General features: G+C 43.6%; 1 protein-coding gene across 1 annotated transcript in view; it reads right to left on the reverse strand.

The window, feature by feature from the left end:
* Positions 1-25,956, reverse strand: part of ptprda (protein tyrosine phosphatase receptor type Da) — a 945,911-nt gene that overhangs the window by 612,039 nt on the left and 307,916 nt on the right. Inside the window, exon 3 of the mRNA XM_089127357.1 lies at positions 12,510-12,558. The gene's annotated coding sequence lies outside the window, so the exon portion shown is untranslated. The remainder of the gene's footprint in view (positions 1-12,509; positions 12,559-25,956) is intronic.

The raw sequence follows: 25,956 nt of genomic DNA on the forward strand, positions 1-25,956 counted from the left end.
GCTGCCCCTGGAGGAGGCAGACCCAGCCTTGGCACTGCTCTGTCCGGTACGTGCTCTCCGCACCTATGTCGACAGAACGCAGTGTTTCAGGACCTCAGACCAGCTCTTTGTCTGTCATGGGGGGAGCCAGAAGGGAAGGGCTCTCTCAAAGCAACGGCTGTCCCACTGGATAGTGGACGCCATTGCTTTGTCTTACCAGCAGCAAGGTCGTCCGTGCCCCCTTGGTGTGACGGCCCATTCCACTCGGAGTGTGGCCTCCTCTTGGGCTCTTGCGCACGGCGCCTCGCTAACAGACATCTGCAGAGCTGCAGGCTGGGCGACACCCAACACCTTCGCCAGATTCTATAATCTGCGAATTGAGCCAGTGTCCTCTCACTTACTCGTTTCGGACAGTTCTGGACCCGCTCAGGTGTCTTCGCTTGCTCGCCACTCCACTCCCCAGACTGGATAAGTGCGATATTTCCTCAGTTCTTCCATTGAAGTCTTGAGTCCTCCAGCACCGACGATGCGGGCACCACTGCTGTGGCTCTGGATGCTGGCTAGGTGCCTCCATGCGTACGGTTCCCCCATGGTAACCGTCTCATGTGTATTATCCACTGTAAGCCTCTCTGAGCATGTGTCTTTCCTTGGCAAGCCATCTGCCACCCCTGGAGTTGAAATTTTAGCAGCCACCTGCGGTTGGTGCTCCAGTGTCTCCATATGCGTTCCTACGTGGCCATATGAGTATTCTTAAGTCCTCCCTTCGGTAGCCATCTGGTAGCATGTCCCTCCCGGGATATGTTTCCCAGTGTACCTTGGTAATCCTGTGTCAAAGTAGGATCCCTAAAAAAAAAAAAAAAGAGAGGAGGGGTCCAGACTTTCGCAGGGCACTGGAAAACAGCTTGAAGATGGCGTGATGGCACAGACCTCCAATCTCCGTCACTTCTGACGTAACTCGAATTGACTACGAAAGGGAACGTCTCGGTTACGTATGTAACCCTCGTTCCCTGAGTAGGAAACGGAGACGTTACGTCTCCCTGCCACTTCTGCTGTATCGCTGGGTAGACGCCGAGTTCAGTCTTGGCTCCTCAGCGAAGACGTACTGCGGTTGCGTTCACTTCCTCCTTTTATACTTACGGAGTAGGGCGGAGTACGCTATGCAAATTTCCGCAGCCCCAATGCATTGCATGCCATTGGCTCGTTTTTAAATACTCGAAGAGGATTGGCTTTCTATGCGAAACCCCCAATCTCCGTCACTTCTGACGTAACGTCTCCGTTCCCTAGTCAGAGAACGAGGGTTACATACGTAACCGAGACGTTTTCTGTCTGTGTCAGCAGCAAAGACAAAGTTGATGATGCTGACTCGCCTTCGCAGTGAACGCGCATAGGCCTAAACGCATAGGCTACTTCGAATTAGCCTACTTACGCAGAGAGTTGCCAATTTATTTTAAATGTTTTTAAATGTTTTGTTTAAAAGTAGACATTTAAAGCTTTCTAGTTCATATCGCGCCTCTGTGTCCTGATTATATTGTCTGATATTTACTTCTAATGTGTTAATCCAGTCAATTTGTTGATGAAACATTACAATGAAGATAGAATTTATCCGAAACGACATTTACAAGCTTTCTACAAAACAAAACTTAATTGGTGGTCAAAATCATGTCTGACCCACTCAAATATTTTCCGATATGGGTAGCTTTTGATCCTATCTTAATCATCTCATGCGGTTCACTTTTTATATAGCCTACTCAACATAGACGAAATAATAAAAATAAGTAACATAATATTATTAAACATAAATGTGAAACGTAGCCAATGTTTTTTTTTTGTTTTGTTTTTTACTTATATTTAAGCGTCACGCCGCTCCGCTTTGCTCACATTCTATGTAGCCTATACATGCATGTGTGTGTGTGCATGTGCTGGAGGGGGGCCCATCCCTACTTTTGAATATCGTTATCATTATTGATCATTTGTAATAATTTTTTTTTTTCATGCGTAGAAATTATACTATTTTTTACAGGTTTGACACTTTACTAAAAATGACTAACTTTACATAACATTACTATCATTACTTTTTTCAGGTTGTTTTACTAAATTTAATTTATATTAATTTATAGCATGAGCCCCTGATTTTGTTGCATGTTCTCTTGTTTTTTTTTCTTCTTTTCTTTTAAAGACAAACCTTATTTTTACAAAAAAAAATGATGGATTTATATAGCGTTTTGAAAAAAAAAAAACTTTTAATTTATCATTAACAATATTGTTGTTTGATTTAATAATCATTGTTCAACATGTTCAGACTGAACCAATAAAACATTTAATTTGAATATTCACAAAATGTCTGGGTCTAGGTAAAAAATGTAGTTTTCCTGAAAACTATTGAAATGGATTTATAGCATTTTGGAAAAGAACTCCTCGTATTTTTTTATTTTTTTATTTTTTTATGGAACTGCTTTTGAAATTACGATTGGTATTATTATAGATGTAAAGAAGTCATTCTGTTGGATACTATTTTGTTCCTTCCTTAGTGTAAAATGGAAATATATATATTTTTTTATAAATACAAGCAAAAAAAAAAAAAAAAAACAACAAAAAAAAACTAAATGGTGTAACAGTTTTAGAACTAGACAAATCTTTCTGCATAAATACCTAAATATAAAATTTAACTACAGTTATCCATGTTGAATCGGGCTTCGAACCCATGTCATCATCATGTTCTAACCGTAAGTTCTACCACTCGGCTATGTGTTCACTTAGGGGAAAATGCCTAAACATATGTTTCTCCAGTGAGTATTCGCTCATGAGCAGGAAAACGTTTTGTCGTTAACCTATTGTGAGTGTAAGCCTACTTTACACGAAAACGTACACCTTTTACAGTTTAAAAGATGATTTTATTTTAGCTGTTATGAGAAAAATAAATTCAAGTGAACACCGCCGCGTTTGTCAAACACAATTAATGGCAGAAACCTGATTTTAGAATAGGCCTGCTACACTGGGCGTGGTGTGTCAAAAAATACTCAATTATAAACTTCAATATTTCAATATTTTGTTCAAAACCACCTCAAAACAATTCGTGACATTTTAAAAAGCCATGAATCAATGTATTAAGGCCACTGAAACTGAAATCTCTCAAATACAGGAGCAGAAGCGCTGGTTCAGATTTTATTATTTGTTGTTTAAACATGCGTGTTGCATATTTAAAAATAAATAAATAAATATATTTGATATGGTCTAGGCTAATTATAACATTGATTACTGTGGGGGGGGGGGGGGGGGGGTTAATTCTACATGGAACCCCATTAAGTTTTATTTTCTATATTTTTTGCATAACTGCTTTTGAAGATGTAAATTCAGTCAATCTGTTGGAAGAGATTTGTTCCTTAGTGTAAAATAGAAATGCATGGTCATTTTATTTTATAAATATAAGCAAAAAAACTAAATGGTGTAACAGAGTTTTACAACAAATCTTTCTGCATTAATAGCCTAAATATAAAATATAATAGTAATCCATGTTTGAGCAAGCTTCGAACCCATGTGTTTGTAATGGTAAAACCGTAGGCCTATGCTCTACCACTCAGCCATGTGTTCGGTCCAATGAGTAATAAATAAATTCAAGTCACCACCGCCGCGTTTGTCGAACAATAGGCTATTAAGGCCACTGAAACTGAAACGCGCGCTGCATGTTATGTGTCAATAGAGGCGCAGAAGCGCTGGTTCAGATTTTATTAAGCTATTTGTTGTTTAAACGTGCGTGTTGCATATTTAAATATATATATACACATATTTGATATTGTCTATTTAGGCGAATTATAGCATTGATTACTGTGGAGGGGGAAATACCCCACCGGCAAATCGCAACTTGCTTAGCTTGGTTGTGTTTTTTTTTTTATCTACATGGAATTTTTTTTATCATAACTGCTTTTGAAGATGTAAATTAAGTCAATCTGTTGGAAGAGATTTGTTCCTTAATGTAAAATAGAAATGCAAGGTAATTTTAATACATGTTTATGCGGGATTCGAAACAGTGTCATCAAAATAATTGTACCAATGTTCTACCACTCGACCACGACTTTTCTCACTGACAAAAGCCCAGAAGTTCGGTTGTTCAGCAGTCAGTGTGCGCACGCGAGAGAAGCGCTCTTCAGTCTTCGCATTCCTCAATAGCGTCATTGAAAGCAGCAACACCTCGCTGACTGCGAGGTAGGCCTATTTTAACTTTTGATTAATACAATGTTCTCCTATAGCCTAAAAGTTTCTATTCTAGTTAAAGCTATATTCTATTTAAAATGTAGGCTACTTTTACATAATTACGTTTTGCTTTCGCTAAATGCCCCTTTGCGCCACCTGGTGGTCATTTCGCCACCGACTTTGAAATACGGCTGGTTTATTTTTGCCGCGGTAGATTTACTGCGGCAGTTGCCGCGGCGGTAAACGACATTCTGGTTGTCCACCTACTGTAAGTGCTAATAGCTGTGCGCAGTTTAACCATGCAAAGCCACATGTCCTATTCATCATTTTTGTGTTTTTGTCTGCTTGACACAACCATACAAATTTATGTATCTTGTATTAAAGCAGTTACAATTTGTGCTTTGAGTACAATTCTCTCATACGGACCACTAGTGTCACGGTTTTGATGTGTTCAGTTTAGTTTTTTGATCTTCTTTCCCCCTGTCTTTGTGATTTTGGTTTAGTCCTGTACGTTTTTCCCTGTCTGTTTAATTAGAAATTCCCACCACCAGTTTTGTTAATTATCCCATTAGGCCCAGTACATTTAAGCTCTGTGTTTTTCCTCAGTGTGTGTTGGTCGTTGTCCACGTATGGTTGTGTTTACTGAATTAGCAACGCATGGTATGAGGACACCAGGTAAATAGGCTATTAGTTTTTATATTTTTTTTTGCATTTCTCAGAGCAGATCGTTGCACAAACAGTGTGCAGCAACAGTGTTTCTGTTTGACGTCCGTATTCACGAGTTGTGTTCTCTTCTTCGCTGGGTATAGGCGCACGTGCTGTTTCGCATCATTTCTGGTTCGTTTTATTGCTGGTTTTTCATGACAAAACGTGGTTTGTAGACAAGATAGAATCAGGGCCGGCAATTGCTATAGGCGAACTAGGCGGTTGCCTAGGGCGCCAAATGGGTTGGGGGCGCCGCAGGCGCGCGCTCTAGTGTCACCCTGGACTTACTTCACATTATCTGCTACTCCCCATTAATCGAGAAATCACAGAGTTAGAAAAAAATGTTTATTAAACATGATCATCCTAAGGCGCCCCTCAGCCACACGTGATTATTTGAATGAATTGATGATTATTGTCGATCTTTTCTGGGGGGTTGCGTTAGCCTACGTTACATTGGGCAAGTGCTCAGCTGCTGGCGCGTTGATCGGAAGCGGTATAAACCTTCTGGTCCACGGTCAGGGACGAACACAGAGAAAGCAACAAAATAAAAAGAAAGTCCAGAAAGGTAAGCCTTCTCATCTCAGCCATTAAAGTGTCGAAGGAAATAATGTACTTTCCCTGAGCTCTCCAGAATGTTCAAGCGGACCATGTGCCTTTTTGGGAGCACATATCTATGTGTAAAGCTTTTCTCCACCATGAACTTCATTAAGTCAAAGTACAGGTCCAGACTTACTGATGAGCATCTTCAAGCCACACTGAGGGTTTCAACTGTTTCCTCCCTCAAGCCAAATGTGTCTCAGCTGTGTGAGAGGAAGCGGTGCCAGGTCTCTGGCAGCAAGGAGTAGGCAAGAGAAGCCTATGTTCTGAAGAATCATTCATGTTCTGATGAATCGTTCATCTTCTGAAGAATTGTCATCTTCTGAAGAATCGTTCATGTTCTGAAGAACCGTTAATTTTCAGAAAGGAATGTTCAAATTCAGAGGAACAGTTCAGAATAAACCTTAATAATAAAGATTAAGAAGATTGAATCAGTTGTGCTCCTTTTTTTGGAATACTTAAATACTATTTTTTATGGAATACTTGATGCGGCCCAGCCTGACCCAGACTCTACCTCCAGCGGCCCCCAGGTAAGTTGAGTTTGAGACCTCTGGCCTAGGCTTATCACCCCGCACATAGACAAAATGTATGGATGTAGCTCTGGCTCCTCTGCGACTCCAGGGCATCTGCATTTTAACGACTGGTGGATACTGGCTCAGTCTCAAGATCTTGCACTTCGACATTGAGATGTTGTGCTAGCTCATCTCGTCTCTCTGGGGTTGAGACTCCACGCCAAGAACAACGTTCTCTCCAGCCCAGAGGACGATGTATTTAGGAGCTGTATGGGACTCGGTCACTATACGGGCATGACTGTCTCCCACACGGGTTGAGGCCATTCTAAACACCACCATCTAAACAACATCAGGCTAGGGCAGAAAGTTACTGTTCATCAGTATCAGAGAATATTAGGTCTCATGGCATCTGTGTCCATTGTGATCCCTCTGGGCCTTTTGCACATCAGTTGTGGCTCAAAGCTAGGGGATTTCATCCAAGGGCCAAATCATGGAGGCAAATAAGAGATATGGGCTGCAGGCTACGTACCCTCTCTATGTGTCTCAGACCCCAGTTCCTCATCTTGGGTCCCACTCTAGGTACGTCTTGCCGTGGAAGCAGATTTACTGGCCAGACAAAGTATGCCGAACAAGGAGTGAAAACTCCACCCTGAGGTAGTTAAACAAATCTGGAAAAGATTCTACAAAGCAGAGGTGGACCTCTTTGCCAGGACAATGTCCCCTTTCCTTCTCTCTGAGTCCTTCTTTCTGAGTCAGTTAACGTTGGCACCTCTTTGCCTGTTTCAAATCAGTTGTATAATAATGTCCTTATTTTTTTCAGTTCTAAAATTGACAATGTCCCTAATTCATGCAACACCTGTTTTCTCTTCAACACCCTGTTTGCCTAGTTTCTCTGGCGCATCTTTCACAATTTTTTCTCAAATTGACTGTTGCTTACTAGGGGGTATCACATATTAAAGCCACCACGCTTGATCCTCATACCCCCCAATCCACCCCATCCCACCCCACCCCATATGGTTGTTTTAACTCCAGCTGTCCTCAGGATTATTAACGAACGTCAGCGCACTGGTGTTGTACCAGAAGCATTGAAAACTGCTGCTGTTCAAAAAAGCAAATGTTGATTTGGACAATTTAAATTATTATTGCCCCTTAACAAACCTTCAATTTCAAGCAAAAAACTGTTTTTGCAGCTGCACAATCACATTCAGTCTGGTTTTCGTAAACTCCATAGCACAGAGACAGCTTTGTCAAGGTCACCAATGATCTGTAAATTCTGGTTCTCTTTCCATCCTTATACTTCTTGATCTTAGTGCAGCTTTTTATACTGTCAATCGCAGTCTCTTAGTCAACCAACTTGAAACCGTTTTAACCTTGTATATATCTTATTTTTTGAGTGGTTTCAGGTCTAAAATTGGCTATGGCCCTACTGGTGTCTGTCAGTGTTAAATTTTAGGCCTCATGCTTTTTAGCATTTATATATTTCCTCTCGGATTGCTGTTAAGACCACTCAGAAATTATCACTTCTAAACAGATCCCACTCAGATTTATATTTACTCTAAGAATGGTCAAAATGTGGATGTTTCTTTTCTCTCACATTATATTTTTGAAACAAAAAATGGATGACCTAAAACTTTTTGTGTCTTAATAGTGATAAGACAGAGGTCTTTATTATTGGCTCTCCTAGTCAGCTTCGTAAAGCTGGTTCACTAATGTTAAACTGTTTTTGGAGTTCCAAACTAAATAAAACAAATTAGGGGTTATATTTGAGTTTGTCTTTTGACATGACATGTTAAGAATTCCTTTTTTTCATCTAAGAAATATTGCCAAACTTCACCCAATGTTATATTTTCCTGTGACTGAAAGGCTTATCAATACTTTAGTTTTTTTTTTTTTTTGCCACATTGACTATGCTGTCAAGTTCAAGGGCAAGTTCCTTGGCATGTTCCCACACATAATTCATAGCCGGTTTCACAAAAAGGTGTTCCATTCAGGGCTGACTCAGCGCAGCATCTCGTTCTGCTTTTTCAGGTAACAGGTTTACAGTCAATTAACCCAAGACGTTTTTGCACACGTGAAATTTGTTACATGTGTGTCCTGTGGTCCCCCATTCTTTGTGTATTTGGTTCAGTCCTGTTTCTATTTTCCCGCTCCTCGTTTATATTCAGTCCCTTTACCTGTGTTAGGTTAATTTGCCCCAGCTGTGCTTTGTTCCCCTAGTCTGTTCTAGTGTATTTAAACCCTGTGTTCTCCTCACTCCTGGTCCGTTCCCGTTCATGTAATGTGTGATATTGTGGTTCCTAAGTTTTGATAATTAAACATCCTGTTTCCTGGTATTCCGCGTCTCCTCGTGTTTCCAGTACTACACGACCGTAACAGAATAACGGACCAAACCAAAATTCGCAATTATGGACGACCAGATGGAGGCTTTCATTTTTGATCAAAATGGGGCCTCTCTGGAGGAATTCACGGAGGTATATCTTCACCTGCACCAGGACCCATACTGGGAGGAAGATTTCCTCAAACAGAGGTTCTGGAGTGGTTTGGACGATCCATTAGCCCAAATACTACTGCTCGATGACCTCCATCTGCCGTTTTCCGAGTTTTTGGACAGGGCTCTTTGGGTCTGTGGTTCGTCCCTTACGGTCACACCAGTCCAGCCCGAGATCGTCCTGCCCGAGACCTTCCAGCCCGAGACAGCCCAGCCCGAGTCCAGCCCCGCCGAGCCTGCGCTCACCGTCAGTCCTGCCGAGCCAGAGCTCCACGCCAGCCCTGCCGAGCCAGAGCTCCACGCCAGCCCTGCCGAGCCAGAGCTCCAAGTCAGCCCCGCCGAGCCTGAAATCAATGGCAGCCCTCCCAAGCCTACATTCCGCGACTGTCTTCGCAAGCCTGCACGTCATATCATGGCAACCATCAACGCAGCCACCAGATCAGTCTATGGACGTCCAGGGCTGATTTCTAGCATGGCTGATCTACCACTGATATCAGTACGTGCAGTCAGGAGGGCCATCGTCCCAGAGTCTGTTCCTGTAGAAACCGTCCAGCCAGCGCCAGAGACCGTCCAGCCTGAGCCCGTTGCCTGCCCGCCAGCGCCTGAGCCCGTTGCCTGCCCGCCAGCGCCTGAGCCCGTTGCCTGCCCGCCAGCGCCTGAGCCCGTTGCCTGCCCACCAGCGCCTGAGCCCATTGCCTGCCCACCAGCGCCTGAGCCCATTGCCTGCCCGCCAGCGCCTGAACCAGGTTCTGCTTTTCCTGAGCCGGAGTCTTGTACTGCCGAGCCCGAGCTCCACGCCAGCCCTGCCGAGCCCGAGCCTACTACGCTGGTCCCGTCCAGCACCGATCCCGAGCCTACTCCGCTGGTCCCGTCCAGCACCGATCCCGAGCCCACTCCGCTGGTCCCGTCCAGTCCAGAGCGCACTCCGTTGGTCCCGTCCAGTCCCGAACCCACTCCGCTGGTCCCGTCCAGTCCCGAACCCACTCCGCTGGTCCCGTCCAGTCCCGAGCCTATCCCAGAGCATGCTCCTGAGCCTGTAACTCTCCCCAAGAAAATTTTGGGGGGGGGATATAGGACTCCGCCATGGCCACCTGAGAAAAATGATCCACCCTGGGCCCCTGCGATACCTGATCCACCCTGGGCCCCGGCGCTACCGGCTCCGCCCTGGCCACACCCTCAGCCTGCTCCGCCCTGGCCACGCCCTCAGCCTGGTCCGCCCTGGCCACGCCCTCAGCCTGCTCCGCCCTGGCCACGTCCACGTCCTGCTCCGCCCTGGAGGCTTCCTGCTCTGGATAGGCCTCGCCCTGGTCAGCCTCCAGGGCGCCCACCCCCCACCCCATTGAAGTTCTACGGCGCGAGGTCGCGCCTTTTTGGGAGGGGGCGTAATGTTACATGTGTGTCCTGTGGTCCCCCATTCTTTGTGTATTTGGTTCAGTCCTGTTTCTATTTTCCGGCTCCTCTTTTTTGTATTCAGTCCCTTCACCTGTGTTAGGTTAATTTGCCCCAGCTGTGCTTTGTTCCCCTAGTCTGTTCTAGTGTATTTAAACCCTGTGTTCTCCTCACTCCTGGTCCGTTCTCGTTCATGTAATGTGTGATATTGTGGTTCCTAAGTTTTGATAATTAAACATCCTGTTTCCTGGTATTCCGCGTCTCCTCGTGTTTCCAGTACCACACGACCATAACAAAATTTGTGTGGTTTTAATTTAATAAATTAATTAAACTGTTCTGTGAAGAGGGTTGTGATCAAACCTTAATTAATCAAAATAAAAACAAAACTCACAATATGGCTTAGTGTGATCAAAACACAAATGCTCTGAATTAATTAAATAAATACATGTGCTGTGTGTTACAGACTGAAGTGTGTCACTGCGTTAATTGACGTGAGCAGCTCCATCAGTCACTTTAACGTGCATTTGTGAAAAAAAAAAAAAAAACATGCGCAGATCATCTTCATAAACTATTCACTCACAAATGGCGTCCTCTTCCCGGAGTGCCCTTCAAGGGACCGAAAATGCTGTTTGAAATTCGCCCACTTTCACTACAGTCTGTGATGTTAAATACAGCAGACAGGGAAGTTGAAGAAAGATAAAACAGTTAAAGAGTTAAAAAAAAACAGGTTAAATTGAATGTCAAGAACAGCAGTGAAGAGAGGACCAGGTTCAGGGAAAGAGCGAAGGTTAAAGGAGAACTCTAATAACTAATAACACATTGGTACCTAGCCGACCGTTCTCTGAGATTTGTTTTCATGATAATTGGATGTAAAGAATTTCATCTGTAAAAACTTATAACACTAGTATATGGAGGCATATAATAAGTAAAAAATAAATCACTAGTTAATACCACTAACAAAGCTCACAATAGCCCCACACTAGAGCTGAATAGACCCTCGGTCAGTGGGGGATCATACTCCACTGTCTATTCACAGGGAAGAGATCAAACAGGTTACTTCTTATAGGTATCTGGGTATCCACCTGGATAACCTTTTACGTTGGGGTGATCATGTTGATCATTTATGTTCCCGTTTACAGCAAAGGCTGTATTTTTTACGCAGACTGAGGGTGTTTGGTGTCAGTCAGAAGATTATGTTTTTATTTTATCAGGCAGTGATGGAGAGTGTCATCAGGTATGGGATGACGGCATGGTTTGGCAATCTCTCCACACAGTCTAAATCAAAGTTGCAGCGCCTGGTACAGACTGCTATGAAGGTGATGGGGAGGACTGAAAAGCTCTCCCTTCAGTCCATCTATGAGCAGTCTGTACTCAGGCAGGCGCGGAGAGTTCTGTCTGACCCGTCCCACATCCTTCATGCGGAGTACGAGCTCTTGCCTTCTGGCAGAAGGTTCAGAATTCCAAAAACCAAATTCAACCGTTACAAATATTCTTTTATACCCAACTCCGTCAAAATTTTAAATCAAAATTTTTAGATTGTACGAGGAGGAATGAGAAGTGTGCAATAACTTGGTGTTCTGCTTGTTGTTTTAGTATTGTATGTTATTTTATTCTCATTTATTTTTTTAGATTTTCATTAGATGTGTCATGAGTGTGTGTGTAGTCTACATGTACGTCTTTAGCTGGTATTTGTTTTACTATGTGTATTATTGCTTGTAATGGCAGCTACTACTTTGCACCACGCACTTTGAGTCCATGACAAATTTCCCCTAGGGGACAATAAAGTATACTATACTATAATAGCCCCACACTAACACGGTAACATAATGAGGGTCCCTACATGCAAAACGAAGCATTGAGAACTTTGTAAGTGTACAGGCAGTTTAATAAGAAGTTACTTTATAAAGACAGTCCACTACAGGCAGGAGCCATCTTTGGAAAACAGTCTCGATAAGTCAAACCACGAAGGCTTATTTATTTTTCTGCGTCGGAACCTACAGCGATTTAAGCTACGCGTCGGTTTTCATTTATACTTCTACGTCGTTATCCGTGTTGACGTGCAATTACACATGCAGAGGGAGCATGTGAAACCCAAGGGAGGGGTTCTAGCAGACCAATCACAGCGTTTGCATTCCGTGTAGAATTGACACGCTACATTTTTGGAGAGGTGCACGTCAGGTTAAGACGCATCTACGGTGTGAGATGGACGCAGAAGTATATATTGGGCTTTAAACTCGATTAAAGTTGAATAAGAGTGGATGCAGATCTGTTCAAATGACACTTCCTGAAGAACCAAATCTATTGTTCATCTCAGACATGTGAATGTATTGTATTTATACAAATGAATGCATTTGATCATTCATCAGTGAGATCTCTAACATCTGCAAGGAATCAAGACAGTAAGCAAGAAACAACAGCACATTAAAGAGACAAATTCAGCAGTCAAGTGTGTGCCAAATCAGCGCTGATGATCGTCTCTGTGCAAAACAATGAAAACAAACACCAATGATCACAAATACAGATCACACTCGCCCATCAGATGAGCATTTAAGAGATCCATATTCACAGCTCCAGCAAAGCCTGACGGCGCAGACAGCCTTCAGCAGACACAGCAGAGTGTGTGTGTGTGTGTGTGTGTTGGTTGATCTTACTTTGAGGTTACAGAACTGAAAGTCAATGGGACATTTTCCCTCTGGAGACCTGTGTAAAAAAAAAAAAAATCATATGAGAAACTATATGAAAATATACAACCAGTCATCATGATTAAACTTATGTGATGGAAAGGGATTTAACAAGAGTTTTTATTATTTATTTATTACAATTGCAATAACTATGTCTATGTGAATGTATATTAAAATGTAATTTAATATACTCCACATACCTTCAGAATTTGATGCTCAAGGAAAATTTTATTATCAATTATTCCTATTATTTCTTATTATTATTTTTAGGATTCTTTGATGAACAGAAGGCTCAAAAGAACAGCAGTTACTTGAAATAGACGTCTTTTGCAACATTACAAATGCCCATTTTAATAAATTTACATCCCTGCTAAATAATTTATTTTTTATTTTTTTAAGAGTCTTAGAGACCCCATAATATATACATTGTGAATCATCATGCTGCAACAGATACAACAACAGATCTAAGTGACCACGACTGTTAAACTCTAAAAAGGCTCTGTCAGTCATGGTCACGTTGATCTGTTTTAGTAAATTTGCATAAATTTGGGGACATCAACTATATGGAAGTGAGAGGTTTGGTGTGAAAAGGAAGAAAAAAGCACAAACTACTCCTGGAATGTCTAGACTGCAGCAGAAAATTGAAAGGTTATTTAGAGAAAGGAGACAGCTGAGGAAGCAATGAAAAATAGCTGAACAAATTCAGAAGGAGGGACTCAATCTCTTACAAAGGGCCATAAAAGATAAGCTGGCAACATTACGCAGAGTCGAGTGCTTACGGAAATGCTACAAAAAGAAGGAACGTGCGAGGGCTAAAGACCCATTCAAATTCATAAAGAAATTTTTCACCAGTGAGAAGAAAGGCACTTTAAAAGCATCTAGGGTTGAGCTAGAAAGATTGCCCACCTACCAATTAAAGAATGGCTTCATTGACACTTCAGTTCAAATAGCGGGCATTCCAGGGTTCTCAGGGTGCATCAATGTTATCTGGCAAGGAATTCAGTCAGCTAAAAAGGAGAGGAAGGAGCTCCATGTGACATTCCTGGATTTGGCTAATGCATTTGGTTCAGTGCCACATGAGCTTCTTTGGGCAGCATTTGATTTTTCAATGTCCAGTGGTGGGCTGTCAGGGCCATCAGGGCCTTCTCTGCTGGCCCTGTCAAAATATAATATAATATAATATAATATTCAATTAATTTATAATATATATATATATATATATATATATATATATATAATCTTCATTTTTACGATTATATTTCCTGAAATAATATGGTTATTTTGTTGAGGCGGAGCTGTATTTTCCATATATGGTCATCTAAACGCATCACAGCTCCGTGGACCAGCACTAGTAGTTGTAGCACTAGTAGCACTAGTGCCCATTTGAGCTTAACTTTGACTGACATGTCTCATTAGCCAATCAAATTTTGATGCGCAGTGACAGAACGCCCCAGGGGGGAGGTGATGATCGTTACTGAAGGCCCTGACTGAGACCCCACGGTACACTACTGTCAATGTCCATAACAAAGTCTGTAACATCTACTTTTAAGAAAGCTTTGATTGCTACATAATAAAGTGAGTGACCAGAGACTTCGCATTTCAATGAGCCATGTGTATTATACCATAAATCACCATACAGTCAGTAACCATACAAAATACATGAGGCATTCATTTACAAGGCAATACATCAGGATAATTCAGCTCTTCCCAATAATGTCTTTGGTAGCCAAGAGTTCAGTCTTTAGAGTCCCACAAGTAATAAGAAACAGTACTTAAGTGCAGAGCGGAAGAGTTCACAACGATCTGAATCCAAGTGTCCAAGCAGCAGTTGATATTAGGAACAAACTGTAGCTCAATACACCAACAGCAGATGACAAAGGTGTTGTTGATAAAACGCAGACAATTAATTCCATATTGGTCAAGGGTTTAGTTATAGTTGAGTTGCTGCCTCATGCCTGCATGATGAACCCTCTGCATCAAACAAACTGAGTGCCACCATAACACATTTACATCTCGACAAATGCTTCCCTGATTCAAAAGCAACGCCAAATGCACCCTTCATTTCGCCGAGAACGAGAGGATACATAAATGGATCCTACCCGATCCTACGCGGCCTATCCTACCCCGTAAGTCATTGCGCTGGTGACGACAGCATTTTTTTTTCAAAGGGTGGCCGAGAGTTCGTTGGTGGACGGCAAATTCACATTTAAACGTAAAAGTATTGTTTTCATGAATCAAATAGCCAGACAAACCAGTGTTAACAGCCTACAGCCAAAAGTTATTTCTTCTTCTTCTTCTTTTTCATCAACTCATACGTCACCATTGTGTGGCTTTATTTATCTTGTGGAAACGCGAAAGCGAAAAAAAAAAAATTATGTACATTATTATTTAGAATTGATTATTTTATGCAACTTTAAATGTGTTAAATAAAATAAAATTCATGGCTCTGGACGTTGCTTATTTTTGTAATGGCATCTGAGTGTTTGCAAGGTTGATACATTTAAACTATAGGATTGCCTACTTTAGTGTAGTTTAATGTAAAACAATGCGTACCAGTGTTGCTGTCCGTGAGGGGAAAAAGTAGGCTACTTCAAATTTACGTGAATAGCCTATGAAGTAGCCTAGGCTGTGAAGTTCATTCCCCCACTGGTTATTTTGAAAATTAAAGTAACAAAATGTTGGTCTATTTTCACAATATTAACAAATTGTTGTTAAATACAGCTGTGTCCCCCCATATTAAAGTGCGCACCTGAAGCGCTCGGACCGGTCCACGGAGAATTGTTCTTGTCACCAACTGACTGACAGCTGACGATGACGAGCGGAATAACGTTACTTTGCACTGGACTTTTTATATTCAACTGGTTTCAAATATTCAAATAGGGTTGACAAGCTGATATATTCACCATGGTCCATTTCTGTACACAAAACGTTAACGTTAGCTTGCTGTTTGAGGGAGAAAAGTTTCACGGGTGTGGAGGGGTGTTATTTGACTAAAAACTATTATTTTTACTTTAAACTATTATTATTATTATTATTATTACAGTATTTATTTAAAAAATGTGGATTGCCATACAAATTATTATCACAACTCTGGTAAGTGTATAGGCTTATCACATAGGCTTACCAGTATCTTATGTTTTGTGTGCAAAAGCCTCTGTGAACATCTCCCCTAGTAACGTTACTACTGTATACTATTATTGTATTATTATAGGCTACTATAGCAGCCTGGGCAGAATCTGTAGCTTTAGCTGGTCAGTGAACTAGTGAGCCAGTTCCTAACACTGTCAGCAATCTTTACATCTTGTCATGGTCACATAAAAATGGTTTAATCAGCTAATAGCCTATATCTCTGTATATTTTAATGTCTACAGTCTCAGATCAAATCCAGCAGTATCATCATCAGCAGCAGCAGTAACAACAACATCATCAACAGCAAAGGCAGCAAACTCACTTAAGGACTTTAGTAAGAATTTACCAGAACAGGTATCACATTAATGTTAAAAGTCTTGTAAAGTATTAATTGCTGTTTCTGTTTGCTTTGTTTTTATTTTCATTGTATAAAATGTAACTCTTGTATTTTTGTAAATCAGTTTTTGCCATGAAAATAGCCACAGATGCTGATATGCCATTAAACAAAACTATACTGTACTTTTCTTCGTGGTTGCTCGCCTGGGCAGAGGAATGTTGTCTTCTGCGTGTAATGTTTTGCTAGAACAGGCGGCAACTTATTGGTAATACTACGCTTGCCTTCCAATGCTAAAGCCAAACATTGCAGTACTTGGTCATGGCGCCAAGTAAACCGACCTTGGCTAAAAGCATACATTACATCCTGTCAAAATGTGCCTTAATGTGGCAGGTGATGAACACAAAGGACACGAGGGATCCTCTCTTACCCAGAGGTTTAGGTTCTGCTTTGATGGGAGAACATCATATGTTGGCCTAATAATTAAACTGATCCTACTCTCTTCCAATGAGCAGAGGTCTTGCCAGCCCATCTTGCATTGTTCCACACCCTCCCATCTCATCCACTCTCCCTGCTTGGCCTGTGAAATGGCCTTTATACACCTCATCCTCTACTCCTGCTTTCACACCTTGTTGACTACCAGCTTCCTCCTTTGAGCTGGGCCTGCCTTGTCCAGTTTGTATCCAGCCTCTCACGGAGACTTCAGATGCCCCAACACCAGCGATGAAATGACTAAACGCCTGTGAAGAGAAGACTCGATGCCTGTGAAGAGATGACTCAATGCCGGCGATTTGTTATGTCCTAAAGTAATAAATGATTAACTAACTGTATTTTTCTATGTACATTTCTGAAATGCACTTTCTGTAAAGCTGCTTTAAAACAATATGTATTGTGAAAAGCGGTATACAAATAAATTTGAATTGAACTGAACAGTACACCCCCCATCAGCAAGGCGCAAACTCACGCCATAACGGAACAAAGGTCTGGAGGGTGTTTTGGAGGTGGATGAGGAGATGTAGAAGTTACGGTGAGAGGCTGGAGTGACGGAATGGGGATGGCAACAAACTCCTTGAGGTGCATATGTAGGGTGCTTGGTGGCACAGACCCAGAGCTCACCAGTGCCAACGGCCCACGGCGGACTCAAGGAGCCGAGATGGTGTAGCGATGACTGATGGGATCTGCGGGACAACCAACGGAGACTCGGCAGATGGATCCATTGGCTTAGATGGAGAGCCAATGTACTCAAATGACATCACTGGCTCTGGAGATCTCTGGAATGCCTTGACGACGAACCACGGAGGTGGAGCCAGAGTACTAGGGTCCCTGCGGGTCCTCAAAAAGTCTTGAAATGTCTTAAATAAAATTTTTGATTTTTAAGGTCTGAAAATGTCTTGAAATCTGGAATTTCCGATTAGGATGTCTTAAACTTCATGTGGGACCTTAAATTTCATGCCCAACTTTTTTTTTTTCAACCGCAATTTGACCAGTGCACCATTTGAAGGTAGCACATTGATCTATGTGGGTGAAACCTGCATTATTCCATAGGTGACTGACGAGTAGGTGATTAATTAATGTGTTGCGTTGATGGTTCGCCACCACAGTATTTTAGTTGGACGGCGAAAATTATCGACAAATGATGTTTCAAATAATTTATTCAATTATCACATCATTCCAACCAGCTGTCGACAATCAGTAATCAACATGTCTATCCAATCAGCTTGAGTTGGAGACCTATATATTTACTCATTTGACTCACTAATGTTCCTTTTTCAGCATCTTGGCTCGCCGTTTTGCTACCATGTCACACCAAACTTCTTCATCTGACAAGGAAACAAACATCCCCAGGGATTCGCCATTGCATTTTGCTGTTGTTCTGACAATTTCTGCAGCTTTGTTGAAAAATGCTACCATTGCACGAATCACTAGCAGAGTCTGACAATTTGTGCTGCCTTGTCAAAAGACAAAATGCTACCCAAGCGGAAATCGATCACAGAGAATGTCGATTCATTCTCTGTTGTTTCTAAAATGGTGTAAATATCATACTATTATGACTTCTTTATTTAATTTAAAGCAGGGTAAGTGTATGGGGAGCATATTTTGATTTTTAAAGGATCTAGCAATTATCACATTTGACAACAAGTAAAAATGACAGTATATGAAAATACAACTATACTAAAATTCGAAGTTATGGGTACTGTATACTATAATGTTTTGATTTTTAAAATGGTGTTAAAAGTTAAAAAAAAATATTATAAAATAGTAATCTTTGACCTGTCTCGACAGCAAGGATGCATAGATTTATGGTCGTGGTAATGCAGAAGAAAACTGAGTGTACATGCGCATAACCTGTAAGTAGCACATCTTGATGGGTAGCATGAATCGTCAGAACACCGGCTCCAGGACTATTCCTCCTACACTGCACATCGGACCTGAGCCCCAGGCTTCTTCACATGGCCACACGCCTACCAGAACAGCCCTACGCTCGCCAATACGTCAAGGCCAGTCTTCACCACCCCCGGCAAGACTTTTATCTTCCTCCTCTGCATCTGCCTACCACTCAGATGATCACACCTATTGGGAAACGGACTATAGCAGGATTGAGGCAAGCGCTGGGTGATCCGGACATACAGACTTCGCGAAAAAAAGAACAAAGTGGAACTATGTGATCTGTACGTTACCTTAGTCAAGCCAATCTCTCTCCAAAGTCCACACCAACTCCTAAGACGGCTCACAGGTAGAGCAAAGCCCCCAGGGTCCAAAAGCTGCCTCAGTGCTCTAGCTCCGAGGAGGTTCAGACGCTCGCAAGCTATCTGTCGCCCGGTTCGGTATCGTCTCTGAAGGCCTCAGCTTTGCCCATCGAAGTCGAAGCCGGATCTGAGGACCGTTCTTCAGGCTAAGAAGGCTTCGGCGCAAAAGAAAAGGTCCTGACGGGTGTCAGACCAGTGAGGACGGCCCCAACCGAAGTGAACTGGTGTACACCTCAGTATACGGTGCCCGGTTCATTTCGGGGTCCTCAGGGGACAATTCTGCCCACCCCGCCACCCTTGGTGCTTTGGGGCGCAGTGGTCGCCAGAGAACGTCTGGCGCAACGTCGACTCGACGTTGCATCGGACGGGAACCTTCTGAGGGGGATTCAAAACAGTCAGTCCGGTTGGTTCCTGCCGTTATGTTCCAGGCCCCCGGGCTGAGTGTTTTAAGTACATCAGAGGCCAGCCTCGAGAGGCTGGTTCCCATAGTAGAATTTATGACAGAATGGAGGAATCTGCCAAATATTTCTCGTTGGGTCCTGCAGATTGAAGGAAACTGGCACACCAGATCCTCCTGTGGTCCCTATGGAAATTGCTCTCACTGAGGGCAGTATATATTCCAGGGGCCCAGAATGTAGGAGCGGACACGCTGTCGAGGCAGAGGCTCAGGCAGGGGCAATGGAGGCTCCACCTCGAGGTGGTGGAGCAGATTTGGAGGGTGTATGGCCAGGCGGAAGTGGATCTGTTTGCATCTCAGCACAGACGCACTGTCCTCTTTGGTTCTCCCTCACTCAACCAGCCCCCCTGGGGCTGGATGCTATGGTTCAGGCATGGCCGAGGCTGCGTCTGTATGCCTTTCCCCCTGTAGCTGGAGAGAGGATACAGAATCCAGTTCGGTTCTCGTCCTCCATGTTTCAATGGGGTGCTGCCCACGTTGGTACACCCCGAGCAGGCTCTGGTGATGGAGCAAGAAGTGAAGGCTTTATTAGCGAAAGAAGCTATAGAGCAGGTGTATTCACTCGACAGGGAATCAGGTTTTTACAGCCGCTATTTCATTGTTCCAAAAAAGGATGGAGGGTTGCATCCCAATTTAGATCTTCGTCTATTGAATCGTTCAGTTCAGAAACTCAAGTTCAAGATGCTGACACTCAAGCAGATTGAGACTCAAATCAGATACAAGGACTGGTTCGTCACGATAGATTTGAAAGACGCGTACTTCCATATCTGCATCCTCCCTCAGCACAGGAGGTTCCTGAGGTTTTCTTTCGGGGGCAAAGAATACCAATATCGGGTACTTCCGTTCGGTCTAGCTTTATCACCCCGCAAGTTCACGAAGTGCGTAGATGCAGCTCTGGCCCCGCTCAGGCTGCAGGGCATATGCATTCTGAACTACATAGACGACTGGCTGATTCTAGCAGAGTCAGAACAGTTAGCGGTTCGGCATCGAGGTGTCGTTCTCGCACATATGCAGAAATTGGGGTTGAGGCTCAACGCCAAGAAGAGTGTGCTTTCTCCAGTACAGAGAACCACTTTTCTTGTTGTGGTATGGGATTCAGTCACGATGCGAGCAACGCTGTAGCCCGCTCGTGTAGCTGCTATCCTTTCCGCCACAAAGGAGCTAAAGCTAGGCCAGTCACACACTGTGAAACAGTTCGAGAGACTGTTAGGTCTCTTGGCAGCAGCGTCCAACGTGATACCTTTTGGCCTGTTGTACATGAGACCTCTGCAGTGGTGACTCAGGACCAGAGGGTTCTCCCCGAGGGGAAACCCACTTCGTATGATCAAGATCACGCGGCGGTGTCTCCACGCCTTGATTATATGGAGGAAACACTGGTTCCTGTCCCAGGGTCCGGTGTTGGGAGCTCTTTGCCATCGAGTGGCTATCTCGACAGATGCTTCCCTCACCAGCTGGGGAGCGGTAATGGAAGGCCGTTCAGCTAAGTGTCTGTGGAGGAGTCATCATCTCTCCTGGCACATAAATTGCCTGGAGATGATGGCTGTCTTCAAGGCTTTGAGATATTTTCCCAGAGCTGAGGGGCCATCATGTGCTTGTCCGGACAGACAACACATCGGTGGTCTCTTATTTAAATTGACAGGGGGGTCTGCGCTCGCATCCACTGTGCAAACTGGCACACCAGATCCTCCTGTGGTCCCTAGGGAAATTGCTCTCACTGAGGGCAGTATATATTCCAGGGGCCCAGAATGTAGGAGCGGACACGCTGTCGAGGCAGAGGCTGAGGCCGGGGGAATGGAGGCTCCACCCCGAGGTGGTGGAGCAGATTTGGAGGGTGTATGGCCAGGCGGAAGTGGATCTGTTTGCGTCTCAGCACAGACGCACTGTCCTCTTTGGTTCTCCCTCACTCAACCAGCCCCCCTGGGGCTGGATGCTATGGTTCAGGCATGGCCGAGGATGCGTCTGTATGCCTTTCCCCCTGTAGCTCTGCTCCCAGGAGTTCTGGAGAGAATCCGCCAGGATGGGATGAGTCTATTGCTAGTAGCACCACGCTGGCCAAGTCGTATTTGGTTTGCGGACCTCATTCATCTTCTTGACAGGCCTCCCCTGGAGTTGCCCATCAGGAGAGACCTTCTGTCTCAGGCAGGGGGCACGATATTTCACCCCCAGCCAGAGATTTGGAAACTATGGGTGTGGCCTCTGAGGGGGCCCAACTCATAAGTCGCATCAGTGGTCTGTCAGTGGAAGTAGCTGAGACCATTTTAAGCTCCAGAGCTCCGGCTACGAGGAAACTTTATGCACTTAAATGGAAAGTTTTTACTTCCTGGTGTCACCATTGCCAGTGGGACCCGGTTAATTGTTCAGTCAACACAGTTCTCGAGTTTCTACAAGAGCGTTTCTCGTCAGGTCTATGTCCTTCCACGCTCAAGGTTTACGTGGCAGCCATTGCGGCTTTCCACGCCCTAGTGGGGGGTACCTCCCTCGGTCGAGACCCCTTGATTACACGTTTCCTCCGTGGCACACTGAGGCTGAGGCCTGAAACTCGCACTAGGGTGCTGGATTGTGATCTGGCTACTGTTCTTGAAGGCTTATCTGGGGTTCTCTTTGAGCCCTTGGATTTGGTTTCAGAGAAATTTCTCACTTTTAAAACAGTGTTTCTGTTAGCTATTTCATCCCTTAAGAGAGTCGGTGACCTTCAGGCCCTTTTGGTTTCCCCTACATGCCTTGAATTTGCACCAGGGATGGTCAAGGCATTCTTATACCCTAAACAAGGCTATGTGCCTAAGGTGCCCACCATGATTCCGAGGCCTATTGTGCTACAGGCTTTTTGTCCTCCACCGTTTTCTTCTCTGGACCAGGAAAGATTGAACCTTTTATGCCCAGTGCGAGCACTGGACACTTATGTGCATCGGACTTCAGCGTTTAGGAGATCTGATCAGTTATTTGTCTGCTTTTGATCTCCCAAGAGGGGTCTTCCTGCTTCAAAGCAGACAGTTAGCAAGTGGATAGTCGAGGCTATTTCTCTGACTTATGAGTCTTCTGGCCTGCCTTGCCCTTTGGCGGTCAGGGCCCATTTTACAAGGAGTATGGCGGCTTCTAAAGCTCTCTTATCTGGAGTCTCTCTACAAGATGTTTGTGATGCGGCGGGTTGGTCCTCTCCTCTCACATTTGTCAGGTTTAATATCAACCTGGAGGCTGCCCCATGTTCACATGTGCTTAATAATGCTTAGGGTGGTGTGACAACAGGCTGACACTCAGGCATTTGAAAGTCTGACGATTTGGGTATTCTCGTTCCCAAAAGCGTAACAGTGACGCATCGCAAATTCCCTCGATAGGCAACGTCTCAGGTTACATCTGTAACCATAGTTCCCTGAGAAGGGAACGAGACGATGCGTCACCCTGCCATACTTCCTGCATCCCTGTGTCGGTTTGCTTCGGCAATTTCTGAAGCTAATGCCGGTTTGCACCGGGTGCTCTTTTATCATTTCCTGGTCATGACGTCATCCGCCCATGACGGTCATGTTTCCTATTGGACTAGTTGACATAGATGCTTCAGACGCAGTCACGCTGGAGGCGTTCCCAAAAGCATAACAGTGACGCATCGTCTCGTTCCCTTCTCAGGGAACTATGGTTACAGACGTAACCTGAGACGTTTTGTCATTTTTTTTGTTTTATTACAAGATCGTAATGTTGTTTATTGCAACATTTGTACCAATGTGATATGCAATACATTACATTACATATTGCCTGGAATATGTTTACATTTTTTTAAATTTAAACGAAAAGAGGCAGGGATTGTTTTATATTTAGTTTTTGTTATAAATAGGCTACGTTACATAGGCTACATGCACTGAATATAATCAATAGGCTATGCATTGCCTGAACCACATTTGTGTGCTTTAGAATGTTTACAAAGTATTGAAATGAAATCGAAAAGAAGCAGAGTGGTGTTTTATAACATATTTCGTTTTATTGTTGCCTAAAATGAACTTACAGAGATAACCTGAGTCGCATAGCCAGAGCGAGCAGAGTGCCTCGGGATCATTCTCCTGAGTCGGACTTTGCGTTGGCTTCTTGGAAACGCCTAATGCCAGCGCTTTCTAGTGACAAACATGCCGAGAAGCAAGAACAAGGTCTGCTGTCTGTCATCCATTATTGTTTACTATGTCGCTTTCTTCGCGCGAAAATGATGTCAGTCGCTTCTTTCCAGCATACCACGCCTATCAAGTAAGGGTACTGTTGGCGGTGGAAACGCAAGCCTGATCATGGTGTACCCGACCCGTACTGTACTGTACCGTACCGTACCCCTCAGTGGAAACGAGCCATTAGTAATATCAAAACCCTGTGTTTTAGTAAAATAAATAAATTAAACAGTGTGTACTTTCAGCTCACTCTGTCTCCGCAGAAATCTTTCTGAAACGCGTCCGAGAAATTACCTGTAACTCGTGTGGGGATTTACTCAGGCAGGCATACAACATAGCTGCAGCACATTCACGCAACACCCGAATTCATGACTAATCAGGAACTGATAAATGTTTGTTAGCTGCAAGGCAGACATCTTTTCTGTTGATGCTAGGTGTGGTTGTGTGAGTTGGACTCTCATTTCATGCAGGTATAACTGATCATTGTAGAGTATGTTTAAATACTGCCATTGAATTTTAATACTTGTTTATTTCATTTTATTAAGGGTAATTCTAGAAGTGCATGTCTACTCTTCACGGGGGATACAGGCTTCTGTATGGAAGTTTAACTTTTATGAGATCACCTCCATTGTGACTCGAGCTGCAGGACTACAGTGCACTGGTAAATGGCTCAATATGTGATCACCTCCATTGTGACTCGAGCTGCAGGACTACAGTGCACTGGTAAATGCCTCAATATGTATATGACATATTGAGCAGGAGAATCCGGACACAATTTTAAAAATCTTAAAAGAGGTTTATGGTTCCTCCTCCTCATTTGTCAGCCTGCATCGACAATTCTTTGATAGAAAACAAAAAGATGGGGAATCTCTAAAAGAATTTTCACACTCTTTGTGGGCTTTAATTGGATAAATTAAGCGTGCTTACCCTAGTAGGTTGACAGACCCAGATATATTAGTTAGAGATCCGTTTATGGAGCATGTACGTGATGTTTTATTAAGACGAGAGCTAAAGAGCATCTCACTTGTAGCTAAATGTCCTGTAGTGAAGGTAAAGATGGGGGGTGTTGAAGTAAAGTGTTTACTGGACACTGGTTCTATGGTGACGACAATAACAGAGTCTCTTTTTAAGGAAGTCCTTCAACATTGGGGTGCACCTAAGCTCAAGTCATGTGGGTAGTTGGCTTTAAAAGCTGCAGATGGTTTAGATATCCCCTATGTTGGATATTTAGAGTTGGATATCCAAGTACTGGGTAGAACCTTTCCAGGAAGGGGGGTTTTGGTGGTGAAAGATGCACCTCACACATTAGGAATGCATGTCACATTAGGGCTCGCACATTAGGGCTGTTAGGAATGAATGTCATTGCTCAGTGTTATAGGGAGTTATTTGCACAACAGGGTGGAGATTTATTTGCTTCCCTAAGTGTTGTTCAGGTAGAGGCCTATTGGGAGTCTTCTCTCCACTACTGTCGTCACCAAGATGTGTGCCATTTAACTCACGAGGGGCGAGTGCGCGTTTTAGAAAAGGGTGGGGAGTTTATACCAGCGAGGTCACTTAAGTTTATTAAGGTCATCTGCCCAAAAGTCCCACATACTCCACCTGTCACAATGTTGTTGGAACCTGGAGGCTCAGATCTTGCCCCAGGTTTGTTGTTGTCTGTGTCATCACTCAGTGTTTCTAATGGTTTGACATGTGTTCCGGTAGTCAATGTAGGAGCTACTGGTGATACAGTCCATTCAAAGCAGGTGTTGGGTATGTTACACTCAGTAGTTGACGTTCAGGCAGAGCTTCTGAGGTTTGAGGGGGAGAATGGAGAGGTTTCCCTAGTTAATATACATACTGCTGGTGAGCCACCTGTCCCCATCTCAAAAGCCCTAGCAGCTTTACACTGGTCAGAGCTTTCACCTGAAGAAGAGAGCCAAGTAAAACAGCTGTTAGAGAAGTATAGTGATGTCTTTGCTAAATATGATGGAGATCTGGGTTGCACTGATGAAATTGTACATGAGATACCTCTTTTAGATGATGCACCCATCAGACAAAGATATAGGCGAATACCCCCTACACAGTGGCAGACTGTGAAAGACCATATTAAACAGCTTATGGATAGCAAAGTGATTAGGGAGAGTAGCAGCCCTTATGCATCACCCATTGTCCTGGTGCAAAAGAAAACTGGAGAGCTACGGATGTGTGTTGATTACCGCCAACTTAATGCCAAGACAAGAAAGGATGCCTACCCATTACCTCGTATTGAGGAGTCTTTGGACGCCTTGTCAGGTGCACAGTGGTTTTCAACTCTGGACTTGGCTAGTGGCTATAACCAAGTTGCTGTTGCTGAGAGAGACAAGCCAAAAACTGCATTCTGTACTCCCTTTGGCCTTTTTGAATTTGAAAGGATGCAATTTGGACTTTGTAATGCTCCCGGAACTTTTCAGACGCTCATGGAGCGAATATTTGGTGACCAGAGCTTTCACTCAGTTCTTTTATATCTGGATGATGTCATAATTTTTTCTTCTTCTGTGGTCCAGCACTTGCAGAGACTGGAGATGGTCCTTAGTCGACTCTAACAGAAAGGGCTTAAGGAAAAGCTGAGTAAGTGCCACTTTTTCAGGAG

Source organism: Pimephales promelas, chromosome 1 (assembly GCF_988280905.1).
Source record: "Pimephales promelas chromosome 1, fPimPro1.hap1.1, whole genome shotgun sequence".
Lineage (NCBI taxonomy): Eukaryota > Metazoa > Chordata > Actinopteri > Cypriniformes > Leuciscidae > Pimephales > Pimephales promelas.